This window comes from Rhinolophus sinicus, linkage group LG02 (genome assembly GCF_036562045.2).
Source record: "Rhinolophus sinicus isolate RSC01 linkage group LG02, ASM3656204v1, whole genome shotgun sequence".
In the NCBI taxonomy this organism is placed as follows: Eukaryota; Metazoa; Chordata; class Mammalia; order Chiroptera; family Rhinolophidae; genus Rhinolophus; species Rhinolophus sinicus.
In genome coordinates, this window is record NC_133752.1 from 61,724,279 (window position 1) to 61,737,399 (window position 13,121).

Here is a 13,121-nt window from a genome sequence, read left to right on the forward strand (position 1 = left end):
TTTAATAAATAATTTTGCCTTTTCTTGGAAATTTCTGAAATGGAAGCAAATAATTTAAGAAGTAAAACTTTTTTTCCTACTTAAATATCTTGAAGTACGTGCTATTCTGAAAATATTGAACATTTCCAAGGCAATTGACATCTCTTTGTTGCTTTGCATTTTAACAGCATTAATGACATATAATAACTGCACTTGTTTAAGTATATAATTTTATAAGTTTTGTCATATGTATATCACTGTAAAATCATAATGATCAAGAAAATTAACATATCCACCATCCCTAAAATTTTTCAGTTGCTGCTGTGCATAGATTCTCATTTCCAGCTGATAAAATTTTCTTCTGCTTGAGAGTATTCCTTTAATATTTCTTGAAATACAGCTCTGCTAGTGATTAATTTTGTAAGCTCTTGTATATCTGAATACATCTCATTTAATTTAGTATTTGAGAGAGATTTTTTTGCTGGACATAGAATTCTAAATAGTCTGTTCCCTTACCCCCCCTATATCAATACTATCTTTTGACTTGGTTGTTCGTGAGGAGAAGTCTATTGTCATACTTATTTCATTCCTGAATACACAGTGTATATTCTCCTTGGCTCCTTTCAAAATCTTCCTTTTATCATTTGTTGTAAGTAATTTAATATTATTTGCCTTTGTGTAGCTTTCTTTATATAATGTTTCCTAGATATTGTTAAAACTCCATAAAATTGTAGGTTTACCTTTTTCAATAAATTTTGAAAAATTTCTATCATCCTTAGTTTCTTCAAATGTATTTTATTTTCTGTCCACCATACCTTCTCTCTTTTGGAAATGCTTAAAGTGTTTCACAGCACACTGATGTTGTGTTTTGTTGTCATTTATTCTTCAGACTTTTTTCTTTGGATTTTTTTTTTTTTTAAATGTCTTCAAGCACTATTTTCCCCCTGAAATTTCTATAATGTATTTAATCCTATGCAGTGTGTTTTTCATCACAGACAACATTTTTATCTATAGGAACCTGATACTTGCAATATCTGGCATGTCTTTGCTTAACACCGTCAATGTGTCATCTAAGCTTCTTGGTCATATGGAATAGAATTGTAATAACTGCTCAAACTTCCTGTCTACTAATTCAGTCTTTTGATGTTTCTATGCTGGTTACAATTAATTGATTATTTTAATTTGAGGGTTATTTTATTGCTCATATGCATGCTTGGTAAATTTGATTAGTGAAGCACTAATAGCACTTAGTCTCAGACTAATTTTCACCACTACTAAAGAATAATCCTCCTGGAAACTCTGCCCAATATCCCATGGATTATGAGTATTTTCCTATCACAAGTGAGATCAGCAAATATTCCCAGACTTGTGAGAATTTGGAGTATTCCACCCTCTAATTCTTTTGGGTGATTCTTTCACTAAGCTCAGTTAATTTACTCAGTTAATTTGTCTGTAGTTTTAGTTGTTCCAGATAGAAGGGTAAATCCATCTTATATTATCTTGCCTAGTTCCTTTGCATTTTACACTTGTTTAGTTTCTATTATCTATATTTAATTTATTTCATTTTTATTGCCTTTTTTAAAAACAACTATTTAAAAGGTTTGAGGACCATATTAAGAGTAGGTAAATACTGTATTTTCATAACATTTGTGTGCAGTGTGCTGAGTTAATTTGATTAAATAGGAAGCAATAAGAACTCACAGCAATAATTTGGAGACTATATATAGACCAATAAAGGAAGTAAAATGTTTCTTTTTAAAAATGAAATAAATGTATTTGGAATTCAAAAATAAGGAATTCAAAATTTATTTTAATGAATGTGGGAAAAGGTATAAAACAATGCATGATCTAATATACATTAAAATTTTTAAATTAATTTAATTTCATGAAAAAAGTTACATGAGTTACTCAGAAAAAAACAATTTTCTAAGACTGTATAATATGTACTTTGTATATTGTTTAACATTATGCCACTCCAATTCCTGAAAATATTCCTGTAGGACAATTTTCCGATGCTTAGTCTACTTCAGAAATTCATGAAAGTTGACTTTTGAGGGTCAAGAGAGAATGCTATTGGTGTTAACGCCACATGGAGAAGTGTCTTGTTTTTTGTTTGTTTTGTTTTGTTTTCACACACTGGATTTTGGCTCATGTATGCAACAATTAAGATACTTCAAGGATTATAGAGAGTCATTTTAAGCCGTTCTACTCATTTCTTTCTTAATTTTCCCAGAAATAGTTACAAAAAAATAAAGATGCACAAATACATAACTTAAAAGATATGCACACATTAAATATATTTTTTACCAAGTATCTCTAGAGTGACAAGAGATATCCCTGCTAATTTTTAATAATAACATATCATCATTCTACATTTTCAAACTTTTAAATATTACACAAGTTAAAGAAGCCTGCTCCCATTTTTTTAAAATAAATCAAATACTGTTTATAGTGAAGGACTTTTTAATGATATAACATTTTAGTGTCTAAGCAGTAGAATTGCTCTGGGTACTATTTGAAAGCCCTTTGAACTGACAATCCTTTGTGCACTCAAATTCTCAGTACTGAAACCAGTGGTAATACCCATGCTTAACTACATGGAGAACAAAGAGAAGATTATGACAAGATTTACTTTGTATAATAATTGAAAAGTAGAGGTAAAAAATACTGTATTGACAAGAGATTTTGGGCATGTTTTATACTTTCATGTATTGTAAAGCAAATCTATTAAGAAGTGTTATGATATATTTGTGCAAACTAAATGATTTTATAATTATACCCGGGTGTTTTATTTAATGATAACAATAAATTAAGAATGCGAAATACACTCTTTTTTATAGTAGAAGAGGTGCTGATTAATTAAGTATCTCAAGTAAGTACAAAGAGTAAAAAGTGGAATTTATTTACAAACTTTGAATTTCTAGGTGAGTTTGTGTTTATAAACAGCATATAAATTTTATTTTGTGAAGGATAATGTCACATTTATATTTCCAAATTATGTTATTGCTGCATGTTGCTTTATAATTTAAATGGTCATGAACAGCAATTTTTGGGTAACATATAGATCTTATATACTGCAACTTATACTTTCACACGATAGAAATAAAAAATATATTTACATTCACACAGTGCCAATGTATGCTTAATCATTGTTGTCATACTGTGCTCTTGACTCTCAAAAAGATGGAGCATCACTTTGCTGCATATGTTGCCGTATATATTTAAAATCTTACTGATGCTAAATCTAACATCTAAGAGGAAATTCAACTCCTAGTTACTGTCAGAACTAGAAAAAAATGTGTTCCTAAACAGTGACCATCTGTCAAACAAAACTGTACTGAAGTAGAGTGTGGTACCCACATGGTAGAATCTGATTTACTGAAATTGAACTGGGAACGCTGCATGCATTTCACATAAGAAAGGGTTTCAATTTGCCCATGGAGAGAGATATAAAAGGAAAAATTCACTCTTCTTGCAGAAGCATTGCTTGTATTTTCCTCATTATCCTACCAAGATGTTTAATGAAGAAAAATAAGTAGAGGGATGCAGGCAACCACACAAACAAGTTTTCATGCATATGAACATATTTGTCTAACTATATATATGTATCTATCTATATATGTATATATATAGATAGATATTGCTATATATCTATATAGCTATATCTATATCTATAAATATCCATATATCCATATACATACATACATATATATATATGTAGTTTAATTATATGTAGGTCCTACTGAAAGATATTGTATATGTGATAAGCTGGAAGAAACACCTAATAGATTTATTATAGCATGCACAGTAAATTCAGGACTGTGGGAAATTCTTTGGAACCGATAAGACCACACCCAGTTTCCTCCCATTTCAATGGTACAATGCAGTATAGGCTGATTTTCACCACTTTAGTTTCATTTTCAAACTCTATAGCTAAATGATTGAGATGAATTCTCTATATGCCAAATCCTTTTTGGTCACTCTTCTATTTAGCATTAGCATCCTGCAGAGAAAGTATTAGAAGACTCAATGCTTTTTCCATTTGTATGCATAAAACAGAACGTTTTTGGTTTCTTCTTTATCCAAATGTAGAGATGATTAAATCATTTTCTTCTTCATAAATTAATGTTACATAAATTCAGTTATCAAAATTGGCAGGCCAACCAGAAGTAAATTAAACACAGATTATTTGCTAGCAACTATTTTATACAATAGTTTTCAATCAATGCATGCTGGATCTATTTAATGTAATAACCCAATGTTTTGCCTTAAGTGTTGGTTCTTATTTAGAATTCATAACTGTTGCTTTATTGCCAGAGGTTTTAATGCAGAAGGATGAAATATTATTTGATTTCCTTCTTTCGACGTTATATTTTGACCACAGCACATACAGAGACCACACATTCTTTGACGTTCCTGGTTGGATCACTGACATTTCCTTCAATTCCATCTCTCTGAGTCTTTTGTAGGGTCTCGTTTATTCAGAATATTAATTTCACTGCCATTTTTGATAGTCATCCTAAAAAAATATACTCATTTACTTTCCATAAGGAAATGTGTTGGTTTTTATTTCCCTCCAGTTCAACACTGGTTATGAGCAACTTGTTACCACTCTCCAAAACATAGTTCCTTCCTCAGGTAAAATGTATGTCCTTGATACATCTCTTACTCACACATCAACCTGGTGTCCAATATCATGCCAGGCACAGTGTGGATGGTTAATGGATGTTTGTTGAATTAATAAAGTCACAAATAAACAAATGTTAGCTCATTAGGTGACTTTTACCTTTTACTTCTCTTTTAATAATGATGCAAAAATGTCTCTTTAAGACTACTGCTGATCATTTCAGCACCACCGGTCTCTTGCCCCAGTTGGGAGGGAATGCTCTCTGATTTCACCTGTACTCCTGGCTCCCTCACACAACTCTCACCTGCAGGTGGGGTGGGGGAGGGTTGCTGCACCTGTGATATAGTCCAAGAAGCTCTGTGTTCTTAACCACAGAAGGGTGGCCCACGCATGTGTAGCCCAAACATGCACAGCCCTGAAAAGACAAGGAAGTTAAAACCCCCGGAGCTGACCTTTGCCCATTGTGATATAGGAGCAAGTGGATAAAATCTTCCCCTTTACAAGCCCTTCTAAATAGTTGTTAACATAGAATTTATATGATTCCTCAGGCGCATAATCCCACAGATCAGATGATCAGTCACCATAGTGTCGTAGGGCAACTTGCTATTATATCTTGTCATGAACTGTTTTTCATTTCTTGCTTAATTTTTCTTATACTTCAATCACGGGACTTCATTATCTAATAAAACAATGCACATAAACTCCATGTCAATGGTTCTGTTTTCTGGGGAACCCAGGCAAATGAGCCCATGTCAAACTAGGCAACAATTTCTTTGTACCTCTTCTCTTTTTAGGTCTTCACTTTTAATGTACAGACTTTTAATGTTTCAAATATACCCTTCATTATACCAAAATGGTAGTTAATTCATTTATTAAGTACAATTTTTATATGCCCTCGACTTTACTAAGTCATAGAAAGTCTAAGATGAAAGACATGTCTTAGTTTTAAAGTTTACAGATTAGGACCAATGAAAAAATACATAGATAAAACAAATACAATGCCTTACAGAGGAAAACAAAGTGACTGAGATATCCAAAGTCCTACAATTATCTAAAATAAGAGGCAAGATTAATTTCAAATAGAAGAACATGTATTTTAATTTTTACTTATCAGATTAATGTTCCTGGTCTCTCTGTTCTTGAAATCCATGACTACTTGTGTAAGGGATTCTACCCATGGGATAGTGGAGGAAGAAACTGGGCATTTGTGGCTCATTCTGTCCTTGCAGTACCTGCTGTCAGACACTGTATTTATGTGATTTTCTGGGTAGGAGAGGCCATGGTTTCCCCTGAGGCCTCTGACTGTTGTGGGGAGTACATTAATGGGCCAATCCTTAATTTCTCTCTATAACCACACCCTCTGCAATATGCCTTCATAGTTCCTTTCACCAATGAGGCAAAATGTATTTCCTAGACCTTTGTTTCTGAGCTTAGCCACGTGATATGCTTTGACCAAAGGGATGTTAACAGATGTGATCTATGTATAAGCTTGAAAAAGCATGTGATTCCACTCTTAACTCTTGTCCTCTGTTACCACTATGATTTCAAGAATGAATTAGTGTACTATAGGTAAGACACAGTAGCCCCTGTTATCCCGTTTGACAGTCAACTAAAATCCAGAAATGTGAGTGAGTCCAATTAAAGCCAGAAGAGCCACCCAGCCTGGATGCTGACCCATATTTGCATGTTAAATCAGTGCCCGTTGGTTTATGTCATTACTTTGGGGAGTGATTTGTTGTGGGGAATTATTGTAGCAGTAGATAATTGATGCAGAAATTGGCTCCTGTAGTGGAGTGCTGCTTGCTATAACAGGAACCTAAACTATGTGACATTCGTTTGGAGGCTGGATGACAGCAGAAAGGAGGTGTTAGTAGAGACTGGAAAATAGTGAGAACAGTGTTAGAGAAGCCTGGGAAAAAATGACAAGGAAACTTCTAAAGGGGTCTGAAAAATGGCCACCTGTGTTGTCTTTGTAATCATCAAGTAAAAAGGTTGCCTCAGGTTGGCTTTTTTTTATTTTGTTTTTTTGTTTTTGTTTTTGTTTTTTAAATATTCCTAAAGAGCTTTGGATTTGGGAAGAGTTGTCTAAGCAAAATATTGAAAGACTATATTTACTTATTTTAGCTATTTATGAAGAAATGTATGAAATAAAAAATAACTGAACACATTGGAATTAAAATTATAAGAGAATACACAGGAATCAGGACTTGCTAGGTTGCAAAATACAGCTATTTTTTATATCTACTGAGCCAAAGATTCTAAAAGTGAGACTTAGTGTCAGGATAAAGATCAAATCGATAGTGTGGTTATGAAATCTTTTGTTAAGACCTCTCAAAGAATGAAGGTGGTATCTAGCAGATAGTCTTTGCTGGACAAAAGTGTTTTTGGAAAACTCAAAGTCATGAGACTTAAAAAGCTATGGGCTAGCCTGCTAGTGAGAGGCATTTATAAAAAACGACTATTTGTATGACTTTTGGAGCATGGTAAAATATAATCAGGTACACAGAAAGTCCACAAATATTTTAGGGGAGTTGTGTTTATAAAATTGCAGCCAGCATGCAACTGATCCTGTTGAAATTGTAAAATTACCCCGTGAGCCTTTAACCATCTATGGGAAAGTAGAATAAGAAAGTTGCTTAGATTGATATTTTACGTACTGATTTGTTGTTCCGCTTACATATACTGGAAAAAGGAGAAACATACATAGTTTTGTTTCTTCAAAATCTCAATATGTAGCTTCTCCTTGGACTTGGTGATTATTTGTGTCAAGTTTGTACCTTGGACTCAGTGACTATCTATTTGTGTAGGGGTTGTCAGTAATTTCAAGAAAGGCTAAAACAGTTCAGGCCAACATTCTCATATTCAAGTATCAGGTAAATTCAATCGCTTATACCAGGATCAGAAAATTTATCTGCTAAGAGTCAGATAGGAGGTATTTTAGGGTTTGTTGGCCATAAGGTCTCTGTTACCACTACTCCACTCTGACACTATAGCTGAATTTGTCATAGACAATACATATATGAATGAGCATGGTTGTGTTCCGCATAACTTTAATGGCTTAGGAACTATAGTTGGCTGCATTCTGATTTATTCCCAAATATAGAAATCCAGGATAAAAGCACAGTTGTCACATAAAAGCATTCTATTGCTTTTGTGCTGAAGTGTTCATATAACTTGAATCAAGGTAAACATGGCATTCTAAGCAATCTTACATTTAAGTATTTGTAAAATTGCTCTGTAAATTCTTAAGTTGATGTAGATTGATATTTACAACTCATGTTATAAGAACTATGAGGATTTCATTTAGTGTGGCTATTGAATACTGAGAAAATTACAGCGCACATAAATGCACTCTTGCCAATATTTTTTTCTGCAATATTTTACTTTAGGAATTTCTGTATGCCTAAATGGAATGTGTTCCTAAGTGTGTATCTATATACCACAAAGCTAAATTATGGGATTTGAAATCCGAGATGTATGTTACTGAACATACAAAGACAGAAAATCCTTTCTCATCTTAAGAAATAATGTGTGTGTATTAGATAGAGAAAGCTAACAAGTTTTCAAGTTGGTACTAATTTCAATTTTTGCAAGCATAATTTATTCTGTTTTAAGTAGGAAAACAAGCCATCTGTCAAATGTGTTTGTCCTTCTAATATCATTAGTATTATAATTAGAAGAAATTTAATGTAGATACTACATGTATATTGATGACTGAATTATATTTGGTAGAAATATGAATTTCATTTTAGGAAAAGTCAGAAAAACAATGACAATGGATTATGAGTACATTGCTATTTTAGACTAAAATTTTGCTTTCTATTTTGGTGATAAGAATATTTATTTTATGGAAAATTTGTTTTATAATTTTTATCCATATATTTTTAAAGAGCTATTTATAGTCCTTCTACACTTCACTTGGGCAAAAATTCTAATAATCAAAAATTTCTCTCACACGCAAAAAAATCAATCAATTAATTTGATCCCAGTTTGGAATAGAAGAAGAGAGTAGGATATTCAGAGACACAAATATACTATGACTGGCTGACAATTTCCCCCTTATTTAGTTTTCTTCTAGCCCAATTGATTAATTTTGTTATTCAATCATTTAAATTAATGTTACCTGAGAATCTACCTTGTGCTAGATATCATGCTATTGACAAGATAGATAGATTCCTTGAACTCACAGATTACAATGTACCAGGTGAGAGAAATTTTAAACAAATAAATTTAAATGTACATGGTGTGATAGAAAATACCATGTGTAATAACAATTTAAGAATGGGGAACAGATTTTTTTAAGGCCAGCAAAGAAAAGCTCTTCTAAGTACATTGGTTTTCTCCTTAGATCTGAAGAACCAGCAGGAATTAGGCAGTTGAAAGTGTGTGAACAGCATTTTAAGCAGAGGAATGAACATAATGCAAAGGACCTATGAGAAATAAAATGTGTTACACTTCAGGTACTGAAAGAGGGTCAGTGTGGTCAAAGCATGATAATACAGAGCAAGAATATGAGAAAAAAAGGCCAGAAAGTTAAATTGTAGCTAATTAGTGTGCGTCTTGTCATGTTTTAAGAACTTTAGTTTTTCAACCAGTGAGCATAGATATCCATTAAAGGATTATAATCAGTCAAGAGTTATAATTAGTTTCTTTTTAAAGATGAATAATAATCTATTGTCTGAATGTACCACAGTTTATTTATCTATTAACCTACTAAAGGACATCTTGGTTGCTTCCAAGTTTCGGCAATTATGAATAAAGGTGCTATAAACATCCATATAAAGGTTTTTGTGTGGATATACATTTTCAGTTCCTTTGGGTAAATACCAACAAACATGATTGCTAGCTGGTGCCGTAAGCTTACATTCAGTTTCTGATAAGAAACCACCAGACTGTCTTTCAAAGTAACTATATCATTTTGCGTTCCCACCAGCAATGAATGACAGAATGTCGTTCCTCATTCTATCCAAATTTTTGCATTGTCAGTGTTCCGTATTTTGTCCATTGTAATTGGTATGTAGTGGCATTTTATTGTTTGCATTTACGTGATGACATATAATGTGGAGCATGTTTTCATATGCTTATTTTCCATTTGTACATCTTCTCTGGTGAGACATTTGTTAAAAGTCTTTGGCACCTTTTTAATTGAGTTTGTTTTCTTATTGAGTTATAAAAGTATTTTGTATACAGTTTCCTATTTAAAAAATTTCTGCGGTTCTTTTTTTATTTGTTTATTTATTTTTTTTTTTTTCGTAAAAATGTGCCCAAACTAAATATTAAGAGATCATTTCCAAGGGAAAAGGAAGTGATGTCACTTTTATTGCTAATAAAGGTGAGACAATTCTATGTTTTTGAGATATGCGTGATGCCATTGACCAGAATTTGGAGTTCAAGTGAAACAGTGGATGGTGAGAAACAGAAGATTGCTGATAGCCACAGCCTAATGCTATTTACTGAAAAAGCAACATTTAAATCTTAACAGTAAAGCCAGAGATACTTCCTTTCTCTTAGGTATAAAACAAAATATTTTCACTATCTGGATATTTCCTTTCACGTACACATGATGAACTTTCATTTACCAGAGAACCTGGCCCTGTTTTTCTGTGTCTGTAGCAGAGTGTCCCTGTAGCATGGGGGCTCATCCCTACGTCACCAACCACATTATCTTCACAAAGAATGGCATCCCCAGTTGGGATTGGATCCTCTGAGCCATGGCAGGGTCAGATGGTAATGGAGACATTCCTCTGTATCCTCCCCTCTTCAGTCATTTTTAATAGCACAATCTCAACAGTGGTGTAATTTGTTTTTCTTTCCTAAACCACACTGTGGAGACCAAGGATGACAGTGCTATAGGGCACTATATATGTATGAAACAGGAGGAAGAAAGTCATTCAGTGTTTTCCAAAAACAGATTTATCTTTACATAGTGTAAATTGACTTTTAAAGAAAGTATTTTATAAATAAGTATGCAATAATAAGTATTCATATTGGTGAGTAAAGGGCTAAAAAAGCCCTGTGTTAGTGTTTACCATGAATTCTTAAGTAGTGCTCTTAAAATCATTAACAATAATTCTTCACAAATGCAAAATAAAATGGCAATATGTTATATTTAAAAAGAAAAAAGGTTTATTTTATATGTTTGAATAACTTAAGAGCAAACATTATTTATGAGATTTACGGGGACTAAAATAATAATGTATTTCTTTGCAATGCTTTCCAGGATGATTATAAAAAATCATTTATTAAATCCTTACTAGGCCCTGGTTAAGCATTTTACATGTATTAGCATACAGAATGTCCATCAATTATGAAGTTGGCATGATCGGTATCACTATTGTACATGTGGGAAGCTGAAACATTGAGACAGAGAGTCTAATTTGCCAAAGGGTACCCAGACAATAGTCATTGGAGAACCTTGAATCAGAACCCAGGCTATCCGAGTAAAGATCCCCACTTATCCATTAGGATACACACAATAGGGAACTCAGGTCTCATATTCAGGATCAGAGTAGATTTTATTTTATTTTTAAATCTTTAATTGCATCAGGTCCCCTCTACTATTATTTTGGGGTAAACTTAGGCATACTATAAATATTATCTCTAGAATTGCTCCAGGATGAGTATTCTAATGTACTGGTTTTGTGAACTTGCATTGCCTTCTCTCTAGTCTTTCCCATTGTTTTGAGCTGTTTCTTTTTTTGTCCTTTTGTATCACCCCTTTGAATGATGCTTTTCTTAGACTATGTGTTGCTGGTCCTGATACCACTCTCAGTTTCAGTGATTCAAGAGAACTCATAGAATTCAGAAAAGCTGTTATACTTATGGTTATGGCTTATAGCAAAAGAATATAGATTCAAGTCAGCAAAGGAAAAAAGATGAAGAGAGATGACTCTACCAGAGACCAGACACAAGCTTACAATTTTCCTCTCTCAGTAGAATTGCATTGATAGCACTTAATTCTCCCAGCAGTGATGTGTAACAATACGAATGGAGTATTGCCAACCAGAGAAGCTCACCTGAGGCTTGGTGTCAAGGAGTTTTATTGGTGATTGGTCACAAAGGCATGAAGTACTCATATGGTTGCATTTAGCTTCTGAGTATCCAGCCCCTCCAAGTTGATCAAGTTGATACTTCATGACTCATCTCCCACCATAAATCACATATTTATCTTAAACTATCTGGTGTAGTCAAAGGCCCCAGGTTTACAAAACGCCATTATCAGGTAAGATATTAAAAGTGTTTAGGGGTTATATCCTGAAAGCCAGTGAAGCTTACCATCTTTCCTGGAAAATAAGACCTAACCGGAAAATAAGCCCTAGCATGATTTTTCAGGATGACTTCCCCTGAACATAAGCCCTAATTTTTGGAGCAAAAATTAATGTAAGACCTGGTCTTATTTTGGGGGAAAACATGATAGTTTTTTTTAGAGTGTACAGTGTTTGGACACTCAAAACATGTTGTATCCTTTTAGTGCACAGAATGTCAGCTTCATTCTTTGTCTATAAGCTTTATCACTGAATACCCACAGCATTTCATATCTATTCTGATTCTATATTATGGAATATTCACCAGATGGCCTCACCCTCAGTCTTTTACAGTCCATGCTCAAATAACCCTCAGTTGTATAAAAGGAGAATTATACTGGTGTAATTATTACTTTTTATTTTTTATGGCTGTGAAATCATTAAAAATCAGAATACGCCACTTTGCAAAAATGTTGACAAACTATAAACTGAATCACATTTGTAAAACTTCTGGATATTTATGTGCACGTCACTCCACCATATCTTCCTGTAAAAAAGAAAAAAACATAATTATTTTTTAAATGACTAACTGCCCTTAATTTGCCTTGTACTTATCAATTGATCTATTTGGAATATTCTTCCCTATTTTTTAAAAAGTTGAAATATTTATAGTGATAGAGTTTGCATTTTTATTGTGGTAAAATATGACTAACAAAATTTACAGTTTTAACTATTTTTAAGTGTACAATTCAGTGGCATTAAATACATTACCATTATTGTGCAGATATCACCACTATCCATTTTCAGAACTTTTTAATCTTCTCAAACTTAAATTCTGTACCCATTAAATAATAACTCCCCATTCCTCATAGTAACCATTATTCTGTTTTCTGTTTCTGAATTTTACTACTCTAGTACCACATATAAGTAGAATAAAACAATATTTTTCTGTTGCATCTGCCTTATTTCACTTAGTGTGATGTTTTCAAGGTTCATTCATGTTGAACTTGTATCAGAATTTCATTCTTTTTAAAGGTGGAATATTATTTTATTGTATGCTTATACCACATTTTTATTTTTTATTCAGTCATCTCTGAATGGGCACTTGAATTGTGTTCATGCTTTGGCTAGTGTGAATAAAGCTGCTATAAATATTGGTGTGTAAATATCTGCTCAAGTCCCTCTTTTCAGTTTGTTAAGCTATATATAACTATAAGTGAAATTGCTAGGTCATATGGTAATGCTATGTTTAACTTTTTGAGAAACTACCA